At 50.4% G+C, this 6,183-nt stretch overlaps 1 long non-coding RNA gene across 10 annotated transcripts; it reads left to right on the top strand.

Moving 5' to 3' along the window:
• Positions 1 to 644: 644 nt before the first annotated feature.
• Positions 645 to 5,794, top strand: LOC129842934 (uncharacterized). 10 transcript variants are annotated; one of them, XR_008757719.1, is made up of 8 exons: positions 645 to 706; positions 913 to 1,772; positions 1,988 to 2,604; positions 2,648 to 2,767; positions 2,845 to 3,290; positions 3,368 to 3,831; positions 4,029 to 5,013; positions 5,262 to 5,794. It is a non-coding gene; the product is annotated as an uncharacterized LOC129842934 (long non-coding RNA). The 10 variants fall into 10 exon arrangements; XR_008757724.1 differs by having other exon boundaries at positions 4,029 to 4,970; positions 5,477 to 5,794; XR_008757721.1 differs by having other exon boundaries at positions 4,029 to 4,798; positions 4,928 to 5,794.
• The last annotated feature ends 389 nt before the right edge of the window (positions 5,795 to 6,183 follow it).

Raw genomic sequence — 6,183 nt, forward strand, 5'->3', positions numbered from 1 at the left:
GAGGACAGTAGGTACAGTAGGCTGGAGTATGTAGAGGTTGGGAGAGGACAGTAGGTACAGTAGCCTGGAGTATGTAGAGGTTGGGAGAGGACAGTAGGCTGGAGTATGTAGAGGTTGGGAGAGGACAGTAGGTACAGTAGGCTGGAGTATGTAGAGGTTGGGAGAGGACAGTAGGTACAGTAGGCTGGAGTATGTAGAGGTTGGGAGAGGACAGTAGGTACAGTAGGCTGGAGTATGTAGAGGTTGGGAGAGGACAGTAGGAACAGTAGCCTGGAGTATGTAGAGGTTGGGAGAGGACAGTAGGAACAGTAGCCTGGAGTATGTAGAGGTTGGGAGAGGACAGTAGGTACAGTAGGCTGGAATATGTAGAGGTTGGGAGAGGACAGTAGGTACAGCAGGCTGGAGTATGTAGAGGTTGGGAGAGGACAGTAGGTACAGTAGGCTGGAGTATGTAGAGGTTGGGAGAGGACAGTAGGTACAGTAGCCTGGAGTATGTAGAGGTTGGGAGAGGACAGTAGGTACAGTAGGCTGGAGTATGTAGAGGTTGGGAGAGTACCGTAGGAACAGTAGGCTGGAGTATGTAGAGGTTGGGAGAGGACAGTAGGTACAGTAGGCTGGAGTATGTAGAGGTTGGGAGAGGACAGTAGGTACAGTAGCCCGGAGTATGTAGAGGTTGGGAGAGGACAGTAGGCTGGAGTATGTAGAGGTTGGGAGAGGACAGTAGGTACAGTAGGCTGGAGTATGTAGAGGTTGGGAGAGGACAGTAGGTACAGTAGGCTGGAGTATGTAGAGGTTGGGAGAGGACAGTAGGTACAGTAGGCTGGAGTATGTAGAGGTTGGGAGAGGACAGTAGGTACAGTAGGCTGGAGTATGTAGAGGTTGGGAGAGGACAGTAGTCTGGAGTATGTAGAGGTTGGGAGAGGACAGTAGGAACAGTAGGCTGGAGTATGTAGAGGTTGGGAGAGGACAGTAGGTACAGTAGCCTGGAGTATGTAGAGGTTGGGAGAGGACCGTAGGAACAGTAGGCTGGAGTATGTAGAGGTTGGGAGAGGACAGTAGGTACAGTAGGCTGGAGTATGTAGAGGTTGGGAGAGGACAGTAGGTACAGTAGCCTGGAGTATGTAGAGGTTGGGAGAGGACCGTAGGAACAGTAGGCTGGAGTATGTAGAGGTTGGGAGAGGACCGTAGGAACAGTAGGCTGGAGTATGTAGAGGTTGGGAGAGGACAGTAGGTACAGTAGGCTGGAGTATGTAGAGGTTGGGAGAGGACAGTAGGTACAGTAGCCTGGAGTATGTAGAGGTTGGGAGAGGACAGTAGGCTGGAGTATGTAGAGGTTGGGAGAGGACAGTAGGTACAGTAGGCTGGAGTATGTAGAGGTTGGGAGAGGACAGTAGGTACAGTAGGCTGGAGTATGTAGAGGTTGGGAGAGGACAGTAGGTACAGTAGGCTGGAGTATGTAGAGGTTGGGAGAGGACAGTAGGTACAGTAGGCTGGAGTATGTAGAGGTTGGGAGAGGACAGTAGGCTGGAGTATGTAGAGGTTGGGAGAGGACCGTAGGAACAGTAGGCTGGAGTATGTAGAGGTTGGGAGAGGACAGTAGGTACAGTAGCCTGGAGTATGTAGAGGTTGGGAGAGGACCGTAGGAACAGTAGGCTGGAGTATGTAGAGGTTGGGAGAGGACAGTAGGTACAGTAGGCTGGAGTATGTAGAGGTTGGGAGAGGACCGTAGGAACAGTAGGCTGGAGTATGTAGAGGTTGGGAGAGGACAGTAGGTACAGTAGGCTGGAGTATGTAGAGGTTGGGAGAGGACAGTAGGTACAGTAGCCTGGAGTATGTAGAGGTTGGGAGAGGACAGTAGGAACAGTAGGCTGGAGTATGTAGAGGTTGGGAGAGGACCGTAGGTACAGTAGGCTGGAGTATGTAGAGGTTGGGAGAGGACAGTAGGTACAGTAGAATGGAATATGTAGAGGTTGGGAGAGGACCGTAGGTACAGTAGGCTGGAGTATGTAGAGGTTGGGAGAGGACAGTAGGTACAGTAGGCTGGAGTATGTAGAGGTTGGGAGAGGACCGTAGGTACAGTAGGCTGGAGTATGTAGAGGTTGGGAGAGGACCGTAGGTACAGTAGGCTGGAGTATGTAGAGGTTGGGAGAGAACAGTAGCTCAGTAGGCTGGAGTATGTAGAGGTTGGGAGAGGACAGTAGGTACAGTAGCCTGGAGTATGTAGAGGTTGGGAGAGGACAGTAGGAACAGTAGGCTGGAGTATATAGAGGTTGGGAGAGGACAGTAGGAACAGTAGGCTGGAGTATGTAGAGGTTGTGAGAGGACAGTAGGTACAGTAGGCTGGAGTATGTAGAGGTTGGGAGAGGACAGTAGGAACAGTAGGCTGGAGTATGTAGAGGTTGTGAGAGGACAGTAGGTACAGTAGGCTGGAGTATGTAGAGGTTGGGAGAGGACAGTAGGTCAGTAGGCTGGAGTATGTAGAGGTTGGGAGAGGATCAGTAGGTACAGTAGACTGGAGTATGTAGAGGTTGGGAGAGGACAGTAGGTACAGTAGACTGGAGTATGTAGAGGTTGGGAGAGGACAGTAGGCTGGAGTATGTAGAGGTTGGGAGAGGACAGTAGAAACAGTAGACTGGAGTATGCAGAGGTTGGGAGAGGACAGTAGGAACAGTAGGCTGGAGTATGTAGAGGTTGGGAGAGGACAGTAGGAACAGTAGGCTGGAGTATGTAGAGGTTGGGAGAGGACAGTAGGCTGGAGTATGTAGAGGTTGGGAGAGGACAGTAGGCTGGAGTATGTGGAGGTTGGGAGAGGACAGTAGGAACAGTAGACTGGAGTATGCAGAGGTTGGGAGAGGACAGTAGGAACAGTAGGCTGGAGTATGTAGAGGTTGGGAGAGGACAGTAGGAACAGTAGGCTGGAGTATGTAGAGGTTGGGAGAGGACAGTAGGCTGGAGTATGTAGAGGTTGGGAGAGGACAGTAGGCTGGAGTATGTGGAGGTTGGGAGAGGACAGTAGGCTGGAGTATGTTGAGGTTGGGAGAGGACAGTAGGTACAGTAGGCTGGAGTATGTAGAGGTTGGGAGAGGACATTAGGTACAGTAGGCTGGAGTATGTAGAGGTTGGGAGAGGACAGTAGGAACAGTAGGCTGGAGTATGTAGAGGTTGGGAGAGGACAGTAGGTACAGTAGGCTGGAGTATGTAGAGGTTGGGAGAGGACAGTATGTACAGTAGCCTGGAGTATGTAGAGGTTGGGAGAGGACAGTAGGTACAGTAGGCTGGAGTATGTAGAGGTTGGGAGAGGACAGTAGGTACAGTAGACTGGAATATGCAGAGGTTGGGAGAGGACAGTAGGCTGGAGTATGTAGAGGTTGGGAGAGGACAGTAGGTACAGTAGGCTGGAGTATGTAGAGGTTGGGAGAGGACAGTAGGTACAGTAGCCTGGAGTATGTAGAGGTTGGGAGAGGACAGTAGGTACAGTAGGCTGGAGTATGTAGAGGTTGGGAGAGGACAGTAGGCTGGAGTATGTAGAGGTTGGGAGAGGACAGTAGGAACAGTAGACTGGAGTATGTATAGGTTGGGAGAGGACAGTAGGTACAGTAGGCTGGAGTATGTAGAGGTTGGGAGAGGACAGTAGGCTGGAGTATGTAGAGGTTGGGAGAGGACAGTAGGTACAGTAGCCTGGAGTATGTAGAGGTTAGGAGAGGACAGTAGGTACAGTAGGCTGGAGTATGTAGAGGTTGGGAGAGGACAGTAGACTGGAGTATGTAGAGGTTGGGAGAGGACAGTAGGAACAGTAGGCTGGAGTATGTAGAGGTTGGGAGAGGACAGTAGGTACAGTAGGCTGGAGTATGTAGAGGTTGGGAGAGGACAGTAGGCTGGAGTATGTAGAGGTTGGGAGAGGACAGTAGGAACAGTAGACTGGAGTATGTAGAGGTTGGGAGAGGACAGTAGGTACAGTAGGCTGGAGTATGTAGAGGTTGGGAGAGGACAGTAGGCTGGAGTATGTAGATGTTGGGAGAGGACAGTAGGAACAGTAGGCTGGAGTATGTAGAGGTTGGGAGAGGACAGTAGGTACAGTAGGCTGGAGTATGTAGAGGTTGGGAGAGGACAGTAGGAACAGTAGACTGGAGTATGTAGAGGTTGGGAGAGGACAGTAGGCTGGAGTATGTAGAGGTTGGGAGAGGACAGTAGGAACAGTAGACTGGAGTATGTAGAGGTTGGGAGAGGACAGTAGGAACAGTAGGCTGGAGTATGTAGAGGTTGGGAGAGGACAGTAGGAACAGTAGGCTGGAGTATGTAGAGGTTGGGAGAGGACAGTAGACTGGAGTATGTAGAGGTTGGGAGAGGACAGTAGGCTGGAGTATGTAGAGGTTGGGAGAGGACAGTAGGAACAGTAGGCTGGAGTATGTAGAGGTTGGGAGAGGACAGGAGGCTGGAGTATGTAGAGGTTGGGAGAGGACAGTAGGAACAGTAGGCTGGAGTATGTAGAGGTTGGGAGAGGACAGTAGACTGGAGTATGTAGAGGTTGGGAGAGGACAGTAGGCTGGAGTATGTAGAGGTTGGGAGAGGACAGTAGACTGGAGTATGTAGAGGTTGGGAGAGGACAGTAGGTACAGTAGGCTGGAGTATGTAGAGGTTGGGAGAGGACAGTAGGAACAGTAGGCTGGAGTATGTAGAGGTTGGGAGAGGACAGTAGGAACAGTAGGCTGGAGTATGTAGAGGTTGGGAGAGGACAGTAGGTACAGTAGCCTGGAGTATGTAGAGGTTGGGAGAGGACAGTAGGCTGGAGTATGTAGAGGTTGGGAGAGGACAGTAGGTACAGTAGACTGGAGTATGTAGAGGTTGGGAGAGAACAGTAGGAACAGTAGCCTGGAGTATGTAGAGGTTAGGAGAGGACAGTAGGTACAGTAGGCTGGAGTATGTAGAGGTTGGGAGAGGACAGTAGGAACAGTAGGCTGGAGTATGTAGAGGTTGGGAGAGGACAGTAGGTACAGTAGCCTGGAGTATGTAGAGGTTGGGAGAGGACAGTAGACTGGAGTATGTAGAGGTTGGGAGAGGACAGTAGGTACAGAAGGCTGGAGTATGTAGAGGTTGGGAGAGGACAGTAGGTACAGTAGGCTGGAGTATGTAGAGGTTGGGAGAGGACAGTAGGTACAGTAGGCTGGAGTATGTAGAGGTTGGGAGAGGACAGTAGGTACAGTAGGCTGGAGTATGTAGAGGTTGGGAGAGGACAGTAGTACAGTAGCCTGGAGTATGTAGAGGTTGGGAGAGGACAGTAGGTACAGTAGGCTGGAGTATGTAGAGGTTGGGAGAGGACAGTAGGTACAGTAGGCTGGAGTATGTAGAGGTTGGGAGAGGACAGTAGGTACAGTAGGCTGGAGTATGTAGAGGTTGGGAGAGGACAGTAGGTACAGTAGCCTGGAGTATGTAGAGGTTGGGAGAGGACAGTAGGTACAGTAGGCTGGAGTATGTAGAGGTTGGGAGAGGACAGTAGGAACAGTAGGCTGGAGTATGTAGAGGTTGGGAGAGGACAGTAGGCTGGAGTATGTAGAGGTTGGGAGAGGTCAGTAGATTATGGCCCCTTTCTCTCTCTTTTCTCCTTCTCTGACACTCTTGCCGTCTTCATTGTCACGTCTCTCTCTGTCCTGTTTCCTGTCCCCATCATGGGGCACTGGGAGGAGGCAGAGCCTATCAGGTCCTTGCGGCACCTAACACCACTGTGACACCTCTTTATAAAGTAACAGAATATAAGGCGAGTGACAACAGCCTGTCTCCACCAGCCAGCTCCTGACAATGACAAAAGATAGAGGGGGGTTAGGGTGTGGGGAGGGGGGGGGGGGGTGGAGAGAGGGAGATGTAGAACCATATTAGAGAGACATATTTCCCTCAGATCACACAGATCCACAAAGAATTTGAAAACAAACCTAATTTTGATAAACTCCCATATCTACTGGGTGAAATTCCACAGTGTGCCATCACAGCAGCAAGATTTGTGACCTGTTGCCACAAGAGAAGGGCAACCAGTGAAGAACAAACACCATTGTAAATACAACCCATATTTATGCTTATTTATTTCCCCTTTTGTACATTAACTATTTGCACATCGTTACAACACTGTATATAGACATAATATGACATTTGAAATGTCTTTATTCTTTTGTAACTTCTGTGAGTGTAATGTTT

This window comes from Salvelinus fontinalis, unplaced genomic scaffold (assembly GCF_029448725.1).
Source record: "Salvelinus fontinalis isolate EN_2023a unplaced genomic scaffold, ASM2944872v1 scaffold_0075, whole genome shotgun sequence".
In the NCBI taxonomy this organism is placed as follows: domain Eukaryota; kingdom Metazoa; phylum Chordata; class Actinopteri; order Salmoniformes; family Salmonidae; genus Salvelinus; species Salvelinus fontinalis.